This window comes from Chiloscyllium plagiosum, chromosome 26 (assembly GCF_004010195.1).
Source record: "Chiloscyllium plagiosum isolate BGI_BamShark_2017 chromosome 26, ASM401019v2, whole genome shotgun sequence".
Classification (NCBI taxonomy): Eukaryota; Metazoa; Chordata; class Chondrichthyes; order Orectolobiformes; family Hemiscylliidae; genus Chiloscyllium; species Chiloscyllium plagiosum.
Genome location: NC_057735.1, coordinates 31689125 through 31712377, shown reverse-complemented (window position 1 = coordinate 31712377; position 23253 = coordinate 31689125). Strand labels below are relative to the sequence as shown.

At 38.8% G+C, this 23253-nt stretch overlaps 1 protein-coding gene across 2 annotated transcripts in view; it reads left to right on the top strand.

Moving 5' to 3' along the window:
* The window catches only part of LOC122563226 (leucine-rich repeat-containing G-protein coupled receptor 6), a 255999-nt gene that overhangs the window by 55800 nt on the left and 176946 nt on the right, over positions 1–23253 (top strand). Inside the window, exon 1 of one of the 2 annotated variants that reach the window (XM_043716819.1) lies at positions 22390–22460. The exons of the other annotated variant lie outside the window; for it this stretch is intronic. The gene's annotated coding sequence lies outside the window, so the exon portion shown is untranslated. Of the gene's footprint in view, positions 1–22389; positions 22461–23253 lie in introns of those variants that run through there. 2 annotated transcript variants of the gene reach the window in all.

Here is a 23253-nt window from a genome sequence, read left to right as displayed (position 1 = left end):
TCTTATGGCAAAGGTGTCTCAGTCAAGTGACTTGGTGATTGTTTTTACAATGTGTAGAAGCACTTTAATGTAAATTGTGTCATCACTGTGCAGTATTTGGCAAATAAACAAAAGAGGCTTGGTAAACACTTCTTAATAAAGATGTCTTTACAATGCTGATACATCTTTTGAACCGTTTTTAAAGTTAAAATTCAGTAATGAGATAAACATGCTTGAAGTTTTGAATTGTGTACTAATATTATATTATTCTGGGCTTTAGAATTCATTCTTTAATTCCTTCAGCTTTATTGTGAGCTTCATTCCATTAGGGTTGTTCACTTAGGCGATGTCAGAATTACTGATTTGTACTTAGCCTGTGCGAATATCATTGATTCATAGGAGAACAATGCTGTTGGAGTTGTAGATATCATAAATCTAACTAATCAGAATTGGTTTTTAATCAGAATAGCAGAAGAATGCTATCTGGTTGGGAAATTAGTTTAAGAAACTAAAATAAAATCATAATTAGTGAGCCATAATGACATTCATATCAATGCCTCACTTCAATGGCTACTCATAATAATTAAAATGTTTGTATTTTAAAACTGAGTACACACAATTCATCCTCAATTGCATGAAATGAGCCAAGTACTTGGGTAACATTTGAATTCTTGGCCTGCAATCTGAATCTCACCAGTGGCAGTGCATCTTTGACTTGTTTAATTTCTCTATAACTTTGATTATCCTTTATCTAAGGAAAATTGCACAGATAACAAATTCTACCTAAAAGTGAAATCTTTGAGGATATTGATCTGCAGCACATTCATTATACAGTATTTACTATGTCATAAAATTAAGCTTTTTTTATAAATTATGACCTAATAATCATAATTCAGAAAGCAGTCTATACTAAAAAACATTCTAGTGCAATGAAACTCATTGTAGGTTTTGATTATAAATGGTGTGATGGTATCAGGTCATCAACCCTCTCTACCCCAACACTATTCCCAGGTGCTGCAGAACTTTCAGGGACATGTCTGTTCGACACATCATTCTTCCCAAAAAAATGGAAGAAATATCTGATAGCATGCTTCTTTTATATTTGTATAAACTAGTAAACCAAAGTATGCCCCAGCTTCATTCAGGGTTTCAGGATTGATGTGAGCTGAGTATATAATATCCAAAAGTTAATTTGATTCTATACCTTGTTCGAGCTCTTGTTATTTGTTGCAGACCTACAATTTAGATTTGAATTATTGGATGTTTACGTCTCATTTAGGTAATTGTGTGGGCATTAAGTTTAAATTACCATTCATGAATCAGGTAACAGCATTTGACAGACCTGTCACCAAGCTCAGGGGTTTTGTCGAAATGATTTAGATAATAAAGAGTTTGTGTCAGTCAGCCAGCCATTAACAGCAGCTGCGCCAACAATCTACACACATGGACTCACAACAGTCAGATCAGAAAGTCAAATGATTGGTTTGCACTGTTAAAAACCTTGACATATGCTTGTATGTCAGGCAAATATGAGATTTGTACCTCAAATCTCAATGTTGCAAAAGTAAAAACCCTTCGAACTGCTTCTATGTGAATTGTAAATTATTGCTGGGGAGGAAGGGGAGACTCGTTAACCACAGCTGGCAACTTCACAATCATTCCTACTTCCTGGATGGTTTTACAAACACTGTGAAATTCCATACATGAGTTGAAAGCTAACAACATGCAACACAGCACTCTGGACTGAAAACGGATCCTCCTTGGCAGCATTGATGATCTTTTCCTGCTCGTACACAAGAAGCAAATAAAGCAGTCACCAAGTTATGGGAATTCGATTTGGCATGTTTTCAGAGTTTAAAAGAAGACTTTGCTTTGACTCAAGTATTTCACGGCTCCCTGATGTGTGCGCAAATCAAGAACAGTGCACATACCTCATCACAGTAGTGCTAGAACCACATAGACAAATAGCACCATCAATTTCATATTGAAAGTCATTTATTAGTTCATATATTTTATAAACGTGGGGCATTTCTAAATCTCTAAGTGGCTTTTAGCACTATCCAAATTAGCCTTTAAGTATTAGTTCTACACGCTAAGGACAATAAGAACAATTCATTGAGATACATTTTACCAAAAATTGGCTTAGAGTTATTTTTGAAGAATTTCACAGAATGGTTCTCTCTACGTGCTCAAAAATGTTCGCAGAGTTGACCACATTTTTCTTCATTAAGTGTGCACAGCGAGGCACTCGCACTGTCCTGTGCGTATTATCAGTAGAAGCACATACTAGTGCCAGGGCAATCCAGGATTTGTTTCATCATTGCCATGTTTAAAGTCCAGTTTTGCACCCCATTAAGTGCAAAGAATAACACTTCACAGTATACATAGGAAAACGCAAAAAGAAATGACAAACCAGACTGATGTATGACCAGACCCTTGTTGTGTGACTTGGAGAGGAAGTTGCAAAATTTTCTGATCCCATCTGTCTGCTATTCTTGTACTTTTTAAGTGGTAAAGTTCATTGGTTTTTGAAGGTGCTGTCAAAGGAAGCATGTATAGTTGGTGCTGTGCTTCTTCAGTATCATGCACACTCTGCTTTGGACATGGAGGTTTGTGTGTGTGTGTGTGTATACAAGTCATTTAAGTGTCCAGATTTGTCTGGGGCATTTTTGAAAACACTAATACTGTTCAGTTTGTAGGATTACACTTAATGTCAATGATGTATTTGTGTATCTGGTTAGAGTATCATAATATTAGTTCTTATTTTATAAAATATGTAGGTTAAAAGAGAAAAAAAAATGAACAGTGTGATGTGCTAAATATAACCAATATTGTAGAACCAAGAATGTCTTATGATACCTACCTGTATCTTTTATAACTGGGAAAAGTCAGCGCTTAAATTAGAGTGGTGCTGGAAAAGCACAGCAGGTCAGGCAGCATCCGAGGAACAGGAAAATTGACGTTTCGGGCAAAAGCCCTTCATCAGGAATAGAGGCAGGGTGCCTGCAGAGTGGAGAGGTAAGTGAGAGGGGTGTGGGGGTGGGGAGAAAGTAGCATAGGATACAGTAGATGAATGGGGGTGGGGATGGAGATGATAGGTCAGAGAGGAGGTGGGGGAAGGTAGCAAAAATATGCAGTTTAATGTGGATAAATGTATGGTTATCCACTTTGGTGGCAAGAACAGGAAGGCAGATTACTACCGAAATGGAATTGATTTAGGTAAAGGGGCAGTACAGAGAGATCTGGGTGTTCTTGTACACCAGTCAATGAAGGTAAGCATGCAGGTACAGCAGGTAGTGAAGAAGGCTAATACCATGCTGGCCTTCATAACAAGAGGGATTGAGTATAGAAGCAAAGAGGTTCTTCTGCAGCTGTACAGGGTGAGACCACACCTGGAGTACTGTGTGCAGTTCTGGTCTCCAAATTTGAGGAAAGACATTCTGGCTATTGAGGGAGTGCAGCGTAGGTTCACAAGGTCAATTTCTGGAATGGCGGGATTACCTTACGTTGAAAGACTGGAGCGACAGGGCTTGTATACCCTTGAGTTTAGAAGACTGAGAGGGGATCTGATTGAGACATATCGGATTATTAAAGGATTGGACACTCTGGAGGCAGGAAACATGTTTCCGCTGATGGGTGAGTGCCAAACCAGAGGACACAGCTTAAAAATACGGGGTAGACCATTTAGGACAGAGATGAGGAGAAACTTCTTCACCCAGAGAGTGGTGGCTGTGTGGAATGCTCTACCCCAGAGGGCAGTGGAGGCCCGGTCTCCAGATTCATTTAAGAAAGAGTTGGATAGAGCTCTCAAGGATTGTGGAATCAAGGGTTATGGAGATAAGTCAGGAACAGAATATTGATTAAGGATGATCAGCCATGATCACATTAAATGGTGGTGCAGGCTCAAAGGGCAGAATGGCCTACTCCTGCATCTATTGTCTATTGTCAAAAAGTACAATGGGTGAATGGGGGTGGGGATGGAGGTGATAGGTCAGAGAGGACGGTGGAGTGGATAGGTGGAAAGGAAGATAGGCAGGTAGGACAGGTCATGAGGGCAGTGCTGAGCTGGAAGGTTGGAGCTGGGGTGAGGTAGGAGAAGGGGAAATGAGGAAACTGGCAAAATCCACATTGATGACCTGGGGTTGAAGTGTTCTGAGGTGGAAGATGAGGCATTCTTCCTCCAGGCATCGGGTGGTGAGGGTGCAGCGGTGTAGTAGGCCCAGGACCTGCATGTCCTCGGCAGATTGGGAGGGAGAGTTGAAATGTTGAGCCACAGGGCGGTGGGGTTGATTGGTGCAGGTGTCCATGAGATGGTCCCTAAAGCGGTCTGCTAGGAGGTGTCCAGTCTCCCCAGTGTAGAGGAGACCGCATTGGGAGCAACGGATACAATAAATGATATTGGTTGATGTGCAGGTAAAACTTTGATGGATGTGGAAGGCTCTGTTGGGGCCTTGGATGGAGGTGAGGGAGGAGGTGTGGGCGCAGGTTTTGCAATTCCTGCGGTGGCAGGGGACAGTGGGTTGTTGGAGGGCATGGACCTGACTAGGTGGTCACGGAGGGAACGGTCTTTGTGGAAAGCAGAAATGGGTAGCGAGGGAAATATATCCCTGGTGGTGGGGTCCGTTTGGAGGTGGCAGAAATGTCGTCGGATGATGTGGTTTATGCAAAGGTTGGTAGGTTGGAAGGTGAGACCAGGGGGGGTTCTGTCCTTGTTACGGTTGGAGGGGTGGGGTTTGAGGGCGGAGGTGTCCGAGGAGCAGGAAAATCGACATTTCGGGCAAAAGCACTCCATCCACCTGGACACCCCGTGCTGGCCTATTACCCGCCCTTGATCTCTTTATTTCCAACTGCCGCTGAGACATTAACCGCCTCAACCTGTCTACCCCTCTCCCCCACTCCAACCTCTCACCCTCACAACGCGCAGCCCTCTACTCCCTCTGCTCCAATCCCAACCTCACCATCAAACCAGCAGAGAAAGAGGATGCAGTGGTAGTTTGGCGCACTGACCTCTACACTGCTGAAGCCACACATCAACTCGAAGACACCTCCTCCTACCGCCCCCTCAACCATGACCCCACCCCGCATCACCAAACCATCATCTCCCAGACCATATAGAACCTCATCACCTCAGGAGATCTCCCTTTTACAAAGTCAGCACTTAGCTGTGCAACTTTTATTTTCAGTTCTTAAACTATTTAAACTGAAGACTGATTGCTTTTGCAGATTCAAAATGAACTTTTTAATCACCTTACATCTCTTCACATAGGCTAATGTTGTTGAAGGAAAGTAGATATTTACAATGTGTGTGAGGATCTTTAACAGCATTAGTGAGGTAGCAAAGCAATTCACTTTGAACTATTGAGAAATGATTGCTATAAAATAGTCTTCCATTGATACTTTTGTTACATTTTTAGTTTAAATATGAACACTGTAAGCCAAAGGTTATAGACGCTGATCTAATATTCTCTGATGTAAATGTGAATTACTGAGCATGCAGATAAAGTTCTATTACTTCTTTTAAGAGTTTTTTCTTTAAATTCATGTTGTTTGTTTCTGCCAATCTCTGACAGTCAAATTTTATATAGCATTTTTATTTCAACTTGCTATAAAAAAATGAATAAATACCTAATAAAATGATTTATTGAAAGCAGCAAAGTATCTGAAAGACAAAACATTATTAAATCTTTGTATTGTTTAGATTTAAGTCCTAAATCTGAATTATGAATAGAGTTGTGGACAGCATTATCCATAACGTGTTAAAATAGTAAATCTCAATAAGTGTATGTTATTCCAATAATAACCACAGATTAGAAGTTTTTGTTTGTCAAGGTAGGGTCAGACGTAGGCATGAGTAAGAAAGACCAATTCATATCTGGAGATGAAGTACAATAATGTAATTGTCTAGGATTTGGAGGGAGTGACATTGACCTCTTTTTATTGATCTAGCTATTCTCAGTAAATTCTTACAAAGGAGTAAGAACTTTGTATTTTAATCACACTTTACACTGTTTTTGTATGACAAGTTCTTTTACTTCACAATAGAAAATGAGTCCAAGATGAGAATACCTTGGTGATTGACAATGGTGTGTTACAGTTCACTCAAGGAGTTTGAGTTACTGTGGCACTGTGCTCTTTCACATCAACATTTTATTTGGAGCTATGTGTGATAATGGTAGAGGCTCCAACATCATTTCCATTATATAGCTAACCAGAAATCTCTCCCAATCTAACTGGTTGCTTTGGTGTGTCTTGGAAGGATTTTCAGATGTATTAGACTGACAGACCACAATTGACTTGCTGCAAAATCTAAATCTGGTGGCTTCCTATATTTAATTGAATAATTTGATGCAAGTTACGCAAGGCCACTTTCAGGTTTTCATAACTGGTTACAAAATAGCACCTTTAATCGCACCATTTGGCTACAGCATTTCAGCTGCACCATTGTGAATTTCTCCTTCTCAGCCAATCATGATACTCATTTGACACTCAAATTATATTAAGGGTACTAAACTAAAGCAAAGAACTACAGATGCTGAAGATCTGAAACAACAGAAATTGCTGGAGCATCTGGACAGAGCAAACACTGTGAATCCAACTCTGTTCTGAAGAAGGGTCATTGGATTTGAAATACTAACTCTGTTTTCTCACCACAGATGCTGCCAAATGCGCTGAGTTTCCCCAGCAATTTGTGTTTGTATATTGAGGGCATGTTTGCACACCAACATTGGCATTCCACCAATTCTAAAGGTAGGGTATAAATTTGGAGTCTAATAAATACTGGAGGTGGAATGTGGACTATCCATTATTCAGGTTCTCTTGCATATAAATACTATCTTCAGCAGGTCAGGTTCGAAATTTCAGTTCTCAATTGTGGGCAACATTCTAAGTTTTTGTGATATGGCTTATCCAAATGAGGAATTTAAAATATATTAGGGATGAAGAATGCAAGTCAGCTTCTAACATCTATGTTGAGCATTTCTCAGTTTGCTGTGCGTCCTGTAAATATATTCCAAAAGCACCAGCATGAGTGAGACATTTTATGCAATAACCACCAAGCCCACCAACAGTTCAGCTTTCAGCAACTGTCAGCACCTGACATTTATATTTGCTCAAGTTATCTTATAAAATAAATTAAAATTGGTTTGAGGTCAAATTTTTTTAACAGGTTAAAAAGAATATATGTCATGTGTGTTGTTACGTGATAAAATAATCAACGATTAACTTGTTTCTTAACTTGATCAACATCACTCCATAATGGATAATGAAGAGAACAAGTTCTGAAAGTAACAGAGACAGACCAGTCTCTAACAAGGAAGCCTGAAATTGAGTGGTGCCCTTTGAGTGTAAACTTTAGCCATTGGTAGTTGAAATAAAGCATGAAAAGTCAAAAGGGTCAGGTGCTTGCTCTAACAATATATTGTCAATTACAATGTGATGTATTTTTTTTTCACTCAGTTATGAGCTGGGGACATCGATGGCTAGGCCAGCAGTTATTGCCCATCCTTGATTGGAGTTACGAGTCAACTACATTGTTGATGGTCGAGGATCACATGCAGGCCAGACTAAGTAAGGATGGCAGATTCATTCCAGAAAGAACACTACAAATCAGATAGGTTTTTCTGACAATTGGCATTGAGTTCTTGGTTATCATTAGACACTTCATTCCAGATTTGTTTATTGATTTCAAGTTCCATCATCTACCATGACAGGATTTAATCCTAGCTCCCCAGAACATTACGTGGGTCTTTCGTTTAATGTTCCATTCATAATACCACTAGGTCATCGCCACCCCTCTGATCACCTTTTCTTTATTGGCAACTACTACTGTTATCTAGATCTGTTTTGCCCTCATGCTCTGTCATAGATACAGTGATGGGCTTTTTATCTACAACAGGATATTTGTGCCTGAAGAGGTGATATTTATGTTAGTTCACATCACATAAAGACTAATGAGTAACATAATGATGAAGGATTCAATAGACATTTATGACAGCTGTTATTCTCTAAATATATTACAATGACAGGAATTTGCCTAGGTAGACTAAAATTAAGATATTAAAGCTACTAAAATGTAGCACACATCCCTCAGCATATCATACTGCAAGAGGATTCAGCAAGATGGAGATTGAGACCTTTGCACCCTCACATCACAGGTGATGCACGATAATAGTATCTTGAGCATATCACTGAAATGTTTATTGTATTTGAACTGTGAGATATAACACAACAATCTATACCAGCAGCTATACTGAAGTCAGTTCCTCTAGTGATGGAGCCAACCAATGTAAATGTAAGTATAAGTTAGCAAAGCTTAGACATCGTACTTAAAGCACAAAAGCATATTCTGTTGAGAGCAGGATCAAATTATGGTGAGGAATTCATAGACAGGAATTAATCACATCAAAGTGATGTATTCTGATCCAGATTTAGAAAGAAACGTGACTGATAGCTGACTATTTGACAAATTTTATTGGGAAATAAGTGCACTTGTATTAATTCTGCAAATAAATCATTTTTTGTATATTTGACCAAAATGAAAGGCTTGGCATTAGTAAAATAAAATGGCTTGGATTTTCCAATGGCCAGATTATCTTTTTTCCAAAATGGATAGGAATTTTCCATGGAACTGTGTAGAAACCCTACTCACAACAGATTCTGAAATAGTTGCTCAGGAAAATGAAGATTCTGGTAAGCAATTTCTCTATGCCTGAAACCCTCTAAAAGTCTGAGTTTAAACTGAAGAATTTGGAGGGTTCCAATGGAATTAGGTAAATAATTATTTTGGGTTTCCTGTCAGAGTAAGTACCACCATCTTTACTCCAAGTCCTCACACTCACCATATCACTGCTACTGTACTCATGTCCCACCAAGTCTCATGCTCAACCACTTTCATTATTGTCAGCATCATCTTCCTCCTTGGTTAAAACCCCCAACCCTACTAACCTTAAGTGTCCTTTACGCTGCCTACTCACTCACTCAGGTTACCACCCCACTTGCACCAACAGTAATGGCTCTGCCAACCAATTTTGTCTTTCATAATTCCTGCCCTCTCTCTCTCATTCCAGAAAGAAAATAGAAAACAGGACACATGGTAGGCTGACCATCATTCAGCCCCTTATCCCTAAGGAGGAGAAGATCATGACTCAAATCAACCAGAACAGAGCCTGGACTGGCTGCCTTTGACTTACTGTGCTGGGACTCCCTGAGTCAAGTGTCCCCCCTTGACTTGACCAAGGACTGCAATGCTGGAGAATCAGTAGAAAAGTGTGGTGCTTGTAAAGCACAGCAGGCCAGGCAGCATCTTAAGAGCAGGACAGCATACATAAGCCTGAAAAATCGACTGTCTTGCTCCCCGGATGTGCCTGACCTGATGTTCTTTTCCAGTGCCACATTTGACTGAGACCTACAATGACAAGCTTCCTGACTTTGTGCCAAGTTTTGGTGCTACACTAAACTGCAAAGCAAAACAGCAGTAAGATGAATCTGATATCTCTGGCTGAGGGAGCAAGTGTGGTAAGGCAAGACATGGAAGAGATGCTAAAAGCTTCCAAGTACGTTCAGAGTGAGTGAGCACTATGATAGCGAATAAAGAGCCCATGTGCGTCCCTGAGTGCATGATGTCCTTGCTGCTACATTACGATGATAATTGTCAGCGCAGCCTGAGATACAATGCTGAAGCGCAGAAAAGTCCTATAAGTGAATCGGAGATTTGAGTGAGTGTTCTTAAAGACTGGCATATGTCAGATGCCAATGTTTGTGGATGGAGCATGGATGGGTCCATCCATGGAGCATGCACTGAGATGTCAGTGCCCAGTCTCCTAGAGATCATTTGGTGCAAGCGGCAAGTTGAATCCTCCAGGTACCTAGTCAGGTTTCCTCATCGAGCTTTACTGGCATCAAGCTTGACTGGCAAGTTTGGTAAGATGGGAAGCTGAATCTTAATGAGGTGAATTGTACTGTTTACAAGGTTTCCAACTGCCCTTTTCCACTCTAGACCTGACAAACCTCTTCCGGCTCCAGACCCACTCCATCCTTCTCTTCCTCCGAACCTGACCCTCCTTCCCCTGCTCTGGACCCGACAACCTCCTTATTATCCTATCTCCCCTTCCCTCACACCAGACCCAATCTGTCTCCGCACCCTTGGTCCAAATTATACCCTTCTCTGACATTACTAGTGATGTTATGAAGGAGGCATGGATTGATATTCTTTCCGCCATTTTTTGATACACTTGCAAAGGAATTAGGGAAAACAATGACAAACATATTTTCATGAAGACACATACTTTTAAGAAAGGCTATGTCTCCCAACACCCTTGAAGGGTTCACATTGGAAAGGAAGGAAGTTCTGCACACGTAGGCTATGTTAAATGGCCTGCCAGTAAAAAAAAACTTGGTGATACCCAAATAAGCACAATATAAAGGAGCCAACAAAGATGAATGATGTCACTGATGATACTGGCAAGGGTACTGTGCATGAACATTTTTCATATGTGTACTGAATTTTATGGAGGTGTCAAGAGACATTCTCTTTGAGAAGTAAGTAGAATTTTCCAGTGTATAATCAATTTGCTTCAGCATTTACACTTCAAATATGCTGTCAGAGGTAATTAATGTGCTTTAGCTGACAGTCATCTAAAGTATCAGCAGGTGAAAAGGATTCAACTTATTGTTGACATTAATGTAAATTAAAATAGTTGTTGGATTATATCAACTTTTTAGTTTTCTCATGGATTGAGGCTTCAGTACCATTGCCAAATACCTAAACAACAATAAAAGAGTAAAGGTTAAGTGTTAAATTACAGCATCTTTGCAGGAACTAAACTAACGATCTTCAACTTCTCCTCAGTAATTCATTGACTATGTAGAATATTTGCTCAAACTAACATTGCTATGTAATAGGTTCACATCAATTACTAACACAAAAACTAAGTTATTGTTTTCAATCCTGTAGCAGAATTTGACAAATTTACAAAACTCACTAGTTAGAGAAGATAAAATAGTGCCTGATGCATAAATACACTGTGAACCTAAAAAAATTATGTTGGTTACTTTGAATATCTGTCTGTCAAAAGAAAGAAGCAAGATTTAGTAATATCACGCTGATGAAATGGGAACAGTTCATAGATCATTAACAATGTAACCTTCCCTCGTAATGCAGGAGGAACAAGTACATGTGTTTATTTGTCAGTCCACCGATGTTCAGCATCATTTGCACAATGCCTAAATTATTCAGGTATCTGCAATACTGTAAACAAAGGGAGAATGAATGTGTTGTATATCATGTCTAATTTAGTTTACAGGAGCTGTTAATTTTACATTTAGTGACATGGTGGCTCAGTGGTTAACACTACTGCCTCACACTGCCAGGGACCCAGGTTTGATTCCAGCTTTGGGCAACTGTCTGTGTGGAGTTTGCACATTCTCCCCATGTCTGTGTGGGTTTCCTTTCACAATCCAAATAATTGACCATGCTAAATTGCTCATTATGTTCAGGGGTGGGTAGGTTAGGTAAATATAGAGTAATAGGTTAGGGGAATGGGTCAGGATAGGTTACTCTTTGGAGTTTTGGGCCAAATGGCCTGATTGCACACTGTAGTAATTCTATTAGTACAAAATTGAGAAATCAGTAAAGACTGAATAAATACTGGAATCACTAAAAAAGAAATATTACATTTTCCCTATAATGTCAAGAATCGATATATATATATTTTGCATTTCAGGATCTTACATATAAAAAGTGCATTCAGTGCAGAAAAAAGCCTTTAAATTATTACAGAATTTGCAAGACCTCAGAGTGACAACTCAATACAGTCTACTGGTGCTGGATACAATTCCTAGCTTGTGATTGAAATTTACAGTAGTATCCTGGAATAACAGAGTTTTAAAATGGAAAAACAGGTAATAATGATTATCCTTAAGATATTTTATACAGACATGGTGTACCTCTGCTTTTCAATGAGCGACATGTTTTACTAATAATTTAAACAATGTCACGGCTTTGAATCCACAACTTAAATTGCAGTTCTCAATATTAGCAATGCACGAACCATTTGGGTAGCAAGTTTCAATAATAGTGTGCACATTTCAAATGTTGCAGTATGTTTTATTTCTTTTCATTCAAGTTGCTTAATTAGTGCATTCAATTCTTTTCAGTAAAAATAATTTTGTAAACCAAAGGATTTAACTTGTTTAGTTAAGAGTTATTGCCTGCATTGAGTTGTTTTTTTCTGAAGCAAAGAATGGGTAGATAGCGACAAAAAGGTAAGTATAGATGATAAGTGAATTTCATGGTATTTGAAAGAACTGGGCCCATGAATACTTGTTAAAAATGACCAACACTTACCACGTACAATTTGTGTGTTGTGGGTTGACTCCATTCTATAAGAGTGAACAAAACACTTTGTCTTGCATGATGTATGACTGAAATATACATCAAACAATATGCCATGCAATGTAACATGAAGCAACATAACTCCCAACATTTTATTAAATGCTAATTTTTTTCTTGCCTTTACCTTACCTTCTCTGCCTTATGACTATTGTTATGACCATGTCTCCTGTAAAATTTTCTTCCTTCTTCTGAATACTCTGTGCTGCAAGTTCTGTTTCATGTATCTCGTGTGCTGAACTCAAAATTTGGCAATGGGCACATTTGTTTTTTTTTAAGAACTTTAAAACTGGAGTATTTTTCTGTCCTCAATATTTCCTTCTCCCTCAGAATATGAGGTGTTAAAATCCAAGATGACTGTCAATTAATTACTATTTCTTGGTTCAAAACTAACTTGCATTTGGAAACCTTTGAAAATTCCAAATAATTTTCATACCAGGAACAATTAGGGCATTCAGCCATTGTATTATTGTAGGAAACAGCAACCAATTTGGACAAAGGCAGCTCCTGCAAGCAACAATGAAATCAATGGTCAGATAATCTGGATATGGAGAGAATTATCACAACTCGGACTCTCTGTTCAGCAAATAAAACATAATACTTTTATATTCAGTTTCTTCCCACAGATTAGATTACTTACGGTAACCTGGGTCTCTGACGCTGTGAGGCAGCAGTGCTAACCACTGTGCCACTGTGCTGCCACAGTCCAAAGATGTGCAAGTTAAGTGGATTGGCCCTGCTAAATTGTCCATAGTATCTAGTGATATGTAGGTTAGGTGATTAGCCATAGGATATGTAGGATTACAGGAATAGAGTGGGTCTGGGATGGATGGTCTTCAAAGGGTAGGTGTGATTTTGATGGGCCAAGTGGCCTGTTTCCACACTGTAAGGATTCTGTGAAGCATCTTTGGCATTATTGCCCACCCTCAGTACTGCATTGAAATACCAACTGCAATTATATGCTGAAGTGCTCTGGGACGAGGAAGAAACTCCCAACTTTCTGCCTTAAAAGTAAGACACTACCACTGAACCAGGACAGCCACCTGATTTAGCATTTCTCTGCCCTCCTGACACTCAATTCCGTGCCCTTTTAGCTCCTTCGTTCTTTCTAAAATGATTTTGTACAAGCCTTTTTTCTAACTTGTATTCAGTTTGGATTAAAAATTACTTCAGTTGTTCAATTGTTCAATTGTTTTTGCTAGTGTGAAGCCATGCTTTATAAGAAACAACTTAATGAATTTACTGATTGGAAACCATGTATTTAAAAACAAAGGACTCAGCTTCTTTCAATTCAGTTGAAGTCACAGTCTCAAAAATGGCTGAACATTTGTACCACTAAACTTTCTACATTTCAGTTTATTAAAACAGAGACAACCAATTTGAAAAGCCTCACCAAGAGCAATTACCTTGAAGAATGTATGGGACCATCTTATAGCCCCTTCGCGAAACATTTCAACACTTGGCTGGATACTCAAGTGGGAGGGACAAAGCATTAAATACAATACTTGGCAATGGGACTCTGGCTTTGAAATGATTATTTACCCATTTAAGACAGGCAACTGAAATCCACTAGTCATGAGGGCAAAAGCGAGGACTCCAGATTCTGGAAATCAGAATCTAGATTAGAGTGGTGGTGGAAAAGCACAGCAGGTCAAGCAGCATCCGAGGAGCAGGAAAATCAATGTTTCAGGCAAAAACCGTCTTGATGAAGGGCAATTTTCCTGCTCCTCGGATGCTGCCTGACCTGCTGTGCTTTTCCAGCACCACTCTATTCTAGACTCCACTAGTCATGACCATATTTGGATCATTGACTTGAGATAGAGAAAGGCTATATGACAATCCAACTAATTCCTCCTGCCTTCAAGCACCCTTTTAAACTGGAGATCATGACATAAGCAAATGGATGCTAAAGAAGCAAGACACTGAGTAGGTTCCCCTTCTTTTCTCTCTCCATACAACTTGTAAGATTTCAGCTTTAAATGCTATTTGATATTCCATGAAGCGAAGGCAAAGAGTAAAAACTCAACCTAGCAGCTGCTTTCTGCTGAAGAAAAGATAATTCATCTGTTAGCATCAGTACCATCTTGACCCCAAGTCCAGAGGGTTCAGTGATCAGCAAGAAGCCAGCCAAATCATCAAATCTCAAAATTTATTTAGTCCTTTAAATTTTCTTTCTGCACTTTAACTTGTTTAATTTATCCTCTTATTCTGTAATCTATTTGTGTCTGTGGGTAAAAGTCACTTTTTATTTTACTTAGAACAGATTAACTACAATACATTATATTCGTTTTATTAAAAATTCAAAGTCTTTGTGTGATTTTTACATTAAAACCACATCAAGAGTTAAACATTCATTGAATTGGTAAACATATTTTTGACAAAAGAATTGTTGTGGCCAAACAAAGAGTGGATGAAGAGGAAAGCTATTCCGCCCTGTCACCTGGCTGTAACATTACAATCCAATATATTTTGGATATTGTTAATTGTATGGGTTCAATGTGTTGCATATCCTAAACAAGATATCCTACTTCTGCCTAAATACACTTTTGTATTTTAAAAATATTAGAATTTGGAGTAATGTAAATATTTACAATCTTGGAGCTTAATGTATAAATATTATAAAGCCATGTTGGAAAATTATCACAGACATATGGTAAGTGTCATGCTCTGATATAGTATAGCAACTCTGTGTTTATACAAGACTAGAGAAAGGACTCTTTGGTACACTCCCATGCATGAGCAACATGTGTACTTTACTTTGATTAACATGAACCTCTTGTACAGAGATAGTTACTTTGCAAGAATGCTGTGCAAAAGCTACTTAGAACGATAAGAAAACTTTGCATTTAGAATCATAGACACAGTTATGCTTCAGGTTTTACTATGATTTAAAATGTTCTGCGCCTGGTGCATACAACAAAAAATGAAGTTCATACAAAGAATCATATCATATAGATCATGCCAGAGTTTTAAAGCTTTGGGGCATAGCTAGTTGAATTACTGCAGTTCATTTTATGTCTGTGTCAAAAACAAAACCCAAATGATAAAGGTTGGTCTGAGAACATTGATTGGGCTCAAGAGAATATCAAAATATTCCCAAATCTTTTTGGAAAGTGTCAGTGTTGTGAAAACTGGCCAGTGTGTGAATGGTGTTGTCCTTGGCAGCAGTGTCTGTTTGATTTGTCCTGTCAGGAGACAACCATTTGCAGGGAACTGATTCCAGACTGGGCGTGGGAAATATCAATACATCTGACACTGGTCTTGTTTCTCAGAACAAAAGGGTTGCACTGAAGAACAATTGCTGTACTGTCTGCTATAGGTACAAGGTCCATTGTTTTGAAGCTGAAGGATGAGCTAATCCTCTCCTGTTTGCTGGAGTGAACCAGTTGGTATTGTGCAACAGTTCGTGGCTTGAATATGTTTGACAGAGACATTTTTACTTTTATTCAGTAAATTATCACCATTTAGTGGTTAATATTTTTGAATATGCTTTTCACTATAGAATAGACCAAACAGGGTCTATATGATATTTCATGATATATTGTCTGAATATCTGATGTTAATATTTCTTCTAAATTCTTGACATACTGGTCAACTTTTGTATTTGATATCAGAATAACAGTAATGAGTAACAATAAGTCATTATTGACCAAAGTGTACAGGATGAACAAAGAAAACTATCTTTGAATTTGCACAGAGTTTTACTAAAGCTGAGAGTTGTAACATAAATCACATTGTGAAGCTTCCTCAAGGAATTGCTCAAATATAGTCCAAAGTCTGCAATGTTTGCATTGCTGAAGATTCTGATTTTAAAATCCAGCTGAGACAGAGTAGGTGGAGGGGTGTTGTGCGATTACACTGCATTGTCACATTAGTAAACCCCTATGAACTCAACGTGACAAGCAGAGGTGAAGATTAAATGCCAAAGCTAGCTTGGAATGCATTTCTACTTCACAGGCACTAACGTTATCGGTTCTGAAACTGAAGACAAAGCAGTAAATGTTTCGATGTGCATGATATCAATATGATACTTTTACATGAAAATACCTTGACTCCACAGTGAACTTCGTTGCATAAAGGGTACAAAAGTTATACATTTGGAAGTCAGTCAATTATTTGGAAATGTAGTTACTTGAAAGGTTGTTTTTTTAAAACTAATTTCTTAATTATAAGAATAGCAGTTTACATACAAATAATAATCATCCTTTGAAAAGCACAGGTTGAAGGGTCAAGAAATCAACTCTCTAGAGCATTACAAATGCGTGACAAAATTTTCAAAGCACAATTTGAACTATTTGAATTTTACACATTAATCATACAGTGTATTAAAATACTGTTTGAAGCAATGGAATTGCCTGCATAATTTGGATTGGCAAATTAATTTCTCATATACAGAACAATTTATTAAAACATGTATTCCTGGAATTGTATATTCTCACCTATCATTGATAAATTAGATTAGGTTTCCATTTTTTACACTTATCATCATTAGTTTTAAATGTGTTTAGTAGGAATTGTAGTAATGCAGTTTAGAGTTAATGGTTACGACAGTGATGGCTTTTATGTTGATAGATATGTTGTTAGTGTGATTTGACAGAAGCAATAACACATTGTGGTATACTTTCAATTTATTCCAATCACAGTGATGCCTTTATCACTTTCATCTTGAAATGCTGATCAATGAGAAGGATGAGTGACTGGAGTTCGTTGTAGTCAGAACTCATACACATTAGTCTTAGGCGCATATAATGGTGCAGAACTTGTGGTAAGAATCACTGTAAGACTATCATCACTCACCTCTATTAAGGAGTATTTTGGACATCAACTTTTAGCATCCACACATGAGCAATTTGATCCTGAAGTCAGAAAGTTGCTGTCTCTGAATTGCAGCTCTTCCACAAGCTTCAGTACATTGGTACTTCACTGGAAGACTTGGCATTCACCCAAATGCAGGAAATGAAATTGTACTACTTACAATAAACCTGCTAGGAAAGGGAAGGGGTAGTGCATTCAATTGTGAGTAAATTCTTAATGGTGTGATAATAGTGTGAATTGGTGACCAGGACACTATCATAAATTGTTTAAAACCCATCTTGTTCTCTGAAGTTCTGTAGGAAAAAGCAATTGCCATTCTTAATCAGTATTGTCAATATGTGACTCCAGGTTCACAGCTATGTGGTTCACTCTTAACTACCCTCTGAAATAACCAACCAGTCACTCTGTTCAAAGGGCATTTAGGTTTGTAAAACAAATACTAGCCTTGCAAGTGACTCCCTCATTTCATGATTTATTTTTAAATGCCTTAGTTTCAGAGAAATAGCCTAACCCTGAACATAGATCTTTACAAGTGTGAAGTCTTACTCCTATAGTTTTTAATCATTATTGGAAATGCGAAAGGAACATATTTGCTTCACTTTTATTTCTGTCTCTCTCTTTAGTCATTTCTTACTTTGCTTTCCTTACTTAGTATGTTGAATTAATTGTTCCAACCCATACTTCCGGGTTTAGGAGGATTTTTCAGGAAGGATACTTCAATCTGATTAGTTGAAGGGACATGCTGCTGCTTGCTCTGTTCACACAATTCCTAGATCTCTTGCAGAAGATGACACAGTATATCAGACTCCGAAAGATAATAAATTGCTGCACAAAAGCATGCAAAACATCTGTAGACAGCTATAAGTGTAATGAAAGCGGGCTCAGTTGCTGCTGACCACAAAATCCAGGTCAATGAATTTGCATGATTATCCACTCACTAGTGTGATATGCAGTCATGATGTACAAATGTACTCCTTCAAGGGAAATTAATTACATTTTGTAATGTTTCCTTTGAAATGATTCCAATGATTTACTCATGTAAAGAAAGATCAAAGTCAACCAAAATCCAAACTAAAGATGTCATAGGATGGTTATCTTTCATTAAACATTGCTAATTGTCATAAATCAGAAAATTCTGACATTCTTAATTTTGATCCATTGGATATTAACAATGGGACATGTTTAGCCAAATATAGCAATCTTGGTTCTTTTGAGTCTGTTTTGTATGAATATACTTCCTCCAGAGGTTTTTTGAGAGCAATATAACAAAGATCTATAGGAGAACTGACTTTAGCATGCATGTGGATATGTAGAAAGAGTTTAATTACTCAACATTAGTACTTTCGCTTTACAACATCAAAATGAATACACTTGTGGCATGTAGAATTTCTGCTTTATGGCACAAGTAGCAATCCAGGCACAAATTGTGCTCACGATTGAATTGAATTTATGGTTCAAATTTATACTCAAAACGTATTTGCATAACCACAAATGTAAAACTAGTATATTATCTATCTTCATTTTAAAACTTCCCTTAGTATTATTAAGAATGGTAACACAATGTGGTTTCGAAGCACTTTTGAATTTATCAAAAAAAGAAACATTTTCAATAGGGATGTCTAGAATTGGGGTAACAGTGTACGAACAGGGTAAATCATATGAGATTGAGATGAGAAATTTCAAAACCCAGAGAATGGTGACCCTATAGAATTTGTTACCACATGAACAAGGTCAAAACTTGATACAATTTCGAAAAAGAATCGAAGAGAGCACTTGGGGCTTCAGATCAAAGGATATGGAGGAAAAGCAAGAACAGGATATTGGGTTGGATGATCAGCCAAGATCATAACGAATGGGCAAAATGCCTTACTTCTGCTTCTAGTTTTTATGTTTCTATGCCACCACTTGTGAGTAACCAAGAGAAGAACCTTTAATCAATAGAAGAATTGAGGGAAGAATTTGGTGATGGGAAGCATTTAATATGCAGTGGTGGGTGGAGTCTCAGCCCACATCCTGCTGCCACCTCAATTAAATCTGTAATTGGAAGGTTCATGGATGGTTTCCCTGCCCTTCCACCAAATGAAGCCTTTAAGTGGGCAATAAGTACCAGCTGTCCAGCTGACAGTCAGAACATCAGTCTCTTCCACAAGATTCTGCCCCAGCCTTACTGAACTGAATATGATTTTAAACTTTAAATAATACCATTCACCATTCCATTGGCTTCAGTTTCTTCCTGAAAAGTTCCCTCCTGAAAGTCAGTGTTATGTACAGTGCTCAGTAACTCCAAATGGAATGCCAGAACAACACCAACCACTCCAAATGCCCTTCATTGATCTAACCCAGGCTTGTGACTCACTCAGTTGGGAAGTGCTATACTGACCCTGTCAAAGGCCAGCTGTCCAGGCCAACCTCAACCGATTGAAATCCAAGAAGAAAGCAACACTGGCCTTGCTTGTCCAACTTTAGTATGTGAATGACGATGTTATCTCCGTGTTCTTAGAAGAGAATCTTCAAGTCTCATTTAACCCCCTACAGGAAGCATACCAAAGAATTGTTCTCTACTTCCACCTCAGGAAGACTCAAGTCCTTCACCAACCCATCCCTGTGTGGTGCTAGAAAAGCACAGCTGGACCATGAGAATTGACGTTTCGAGCATAAGCCCTTCATCAGGAAGACTTTTGCTCAAAATGTCAATTCTCCTGCTCCTCAGATGCTGCCTGACCGTCTGTGCCTTTCCAGCACCACGCTCTTTGACTCTGATCTCCAACATCTGCAGTCCTCATTTTTCCTACCCATCCCAGGTCAAGTTGTGATTCATTCCTCCATTAAGTTCAACACAGAAATCCTCCCAAACATGGAACCTTTCCCCTACTTGATGTGGGGATTCAACATCATATGCAATCTGCATGCGCCACCTTCAGACACCTAAGGACAAGAGACATCTGTGCTGATACCAAGGCCCTTGTGTTGGTAGTGATCCTTCCGACTCTTTTATTTGGCTCTGAAATTTGGTATACATATAGACACCATCTCAAAGCCTTTGAGAAGTACATCGATGCTGTTTGATTAATTCTCTGCATCAGCTGGAGTCTGGGCAAACAAACACCAGACTCCTTGAAAAATCCAATAGCACCAGTTTCGAAGCTACATTCATCCGAAGCCAACACTAGTAGGCGGGCTACATACTTAGGCTGAGTTCTGATCACCAAAGCAAATCTACTTCACCCAGCCCAAGGAAGATACTGGAATAAGAGAATGACAAAAGAAGCACATCAAAGACTCCCTGAAGACTTCACGTAAGAAATGCAACATAGATGTTAATGTGTGTGAGACCCCCATTGAGAAGAAAATAATTTGGAAGATACTCCTGTATGAAGGGGCAGAATTGTTTTGAGAACACCCGTAGGCAAGAGGATGTATGGAAAAGGAACCAGAAAAAAGGAATGCCAGTGACTTCAAGACTAAGACCACTTCCATCTCCCAGAAATACTTGCAAAATGTGTGACCAGGGATGTGGCTCTATGATCAGACATATCACTTGCATTAGGGCATGAAGAACCCATGACCAGTGACATGGAATTTCAGGGGTGGCCAATCATACTCGTTAGCGAGTGATTGTCATAGTTGCTGATTGTCTAGAAACTTGTCAGACACGCCTATTGATGAATTCTGCAAAACCCACCATGGTGACTCATTCATTTGGGAGCTGTGGTCAGTTTTGTGGGGCATGACTGGCTTCCAGTACAATATTTTCTATAGCTGTGAGAAAGATGATAAAAATATGATTCGTGCTGAATATAAGTAAGACCTGAAATTCTGACATCTGCAACGCATGGTTTGGCTAATTTGGGGCAAATTACATAATGCAAGCAAACAGAAACTCAATTACTTTGATTTTTGAAGACATGATTCTTCTTGAGGAGAAAGTTTAACTTTGACCATTTTTTGACAATGTCCACAACAAAAAAAACTATTTTTTGTTTACTAAGAATTGTTCATTCTAACTTATTTGCAGACAGAGGCATTTTCTATTGATATTATGAACAGACTAAATAGGTATTAGGCAATATTTTGAAAGATTAGATGAGAGGACTTTGAAACAAGGATAAGAATTTGGCTACTCCTTTGGGGGAAAAATATTAAAATAAATGCAGCAATTATTCTTCAAGAAGCTTGTCAAAGTTTGGCTTGGAACAGTGCATTTTGACTGCACAGAGTAGAAATTGGCTAGATTTATTCACAGCAGACTATTCAAATTGTTTTTAACCCCTTAATAAAAGGGCTAGATAGTAGAAACGGAGTACCTTAAGGACTGTTTTGTTCCACTAATGCATGACAAAGAAAATTATAGTAAAAATCAAACTGATTTCCACTCACAGTTTCTTGTTTATGGAGAGGTCCTGGTTTTAAACAAAAGTAAATAACAGAGTCATCATAGGTGAGGTCAGAACTGATTATGCAAATAGAGACATTCTCACAGGAAAAAAATGTTCTGAGGTGACACGATTGTTGTTTTTTAGGATCCTAAAGGGACCAAGTAATTTTGATTGTGGCAAACAAAATTACCTTGGCCTGAACAGTATTGTGGTGCTGCCTAATTCTTGAGGTTCTCCAGAGGTGAATGTGACTGGCGAGCAGGAGCTGAGTGATGCTCCTGGCTTGCTGAGGGTGAAGTGCTGTCTGGGTGCCTCTTCAATACGGCATCAGGAAGTTGGGACCTGTAAGACCCTAGCAGAAACAGAACCTCCTGCCCATCTATCACTACAATTTGGCAGTTTGCCTGCTCGTGAATAAGCCAAGAAGACAGTAAGTATGTGAGCTAACATACATAACCCATGGGCAGCAGTCCTTCCTGACCTTTCCACCGCTTCCACACTTAGTCTAAGAAAGCAAAGTTCCATCCATGATTTCAAAAGCTTTTGTCTAGTGGAGTTTCCTCATGGGATTTTGGGCATCTGCCATAAACTATTTGAGATAGATTAACCACTGTATTTGGTCAAAAGCTTCCTTATCATTCTATTGCATGATACCTTAATTGCATAACTTAAACTAATGGATCTTCATCCAGTGAGCACTTTTTGTTATGACTGCCGTGCCTTTAACCATAATCAGGATGCTGAAGTCACTATTAAGGGTCAATTGCAATTAATCATCTCTCTACAAAATCTGTGAAGTGCCTTCGAACCCTTTGGGCTGATAGACTCAGACTGATATTGAATAATGGATCCACCAAAAAGAAAAATATTAGAAAGGCATGTGGTGTTCAGCTTCATGGCTGGTATTTTGCTTTTATTTTCTTTTATCTCTTTCTGCATTATATTTAACTCTTCTATTGTCACAGATGAGCTTTATCACAGTCAAAACTATCAGTTATGTAAAGTAACTAAGCAAAAAATTCACACAAAGTTAACAAATGCATGTCTTGCAAAAGGAGAAGTTGCCGGTAAAGCTCAGCAGGTCTGGAAGCATCAGTGCAGAAAAATCAAAATTTACAATTTAAATCAAGTGACGCTTCCTCAGAGCTGATGGTAGCTAGGAAGATGTTGATTTATATGCAGAAGTTAGGGTTGGGGGAGAGGGAAGGAGTAAACAATAGGTAGGAATAGAGCCCAAAGTGAGAGGAGAATGGTTGGACAGACAAAGGAGTCGATAGTGATCTGGCTTGGAGGGTAAATAGCTGTTAATGGAGACTGTCAGTGATTAACAATGGGTAGTGTGTAGTGGCAAACTATGTGATAACAAGGCCAAGTATGGTAGCCGGCTAGGACATGGGGGACTTCAGGCCCTACAATTATTGAACTCGATATTGAGTCCAGAGGGCTGCAGGGTCTTCAAGCCCGGTACTGTTCTTCCAGCTTGTGCTGAGCTTCACTGGAACACTGCAGCAAGTCTGAGACAGAGATGTTGGTCAGGGAACAGGGTGATGGTGTTAATGTTCTGGATTAGTGGTGCCGGAAGAGCACAGCAGTTCAGGCAGCATCCGAGGAGCAGTAAAATCGACGTTTCGGGCAAAAGCCCTTCATCAGGAATAAAGGCAGAGAGCCTGAAGAGTGGAGAGTTAAGCTAGAGGA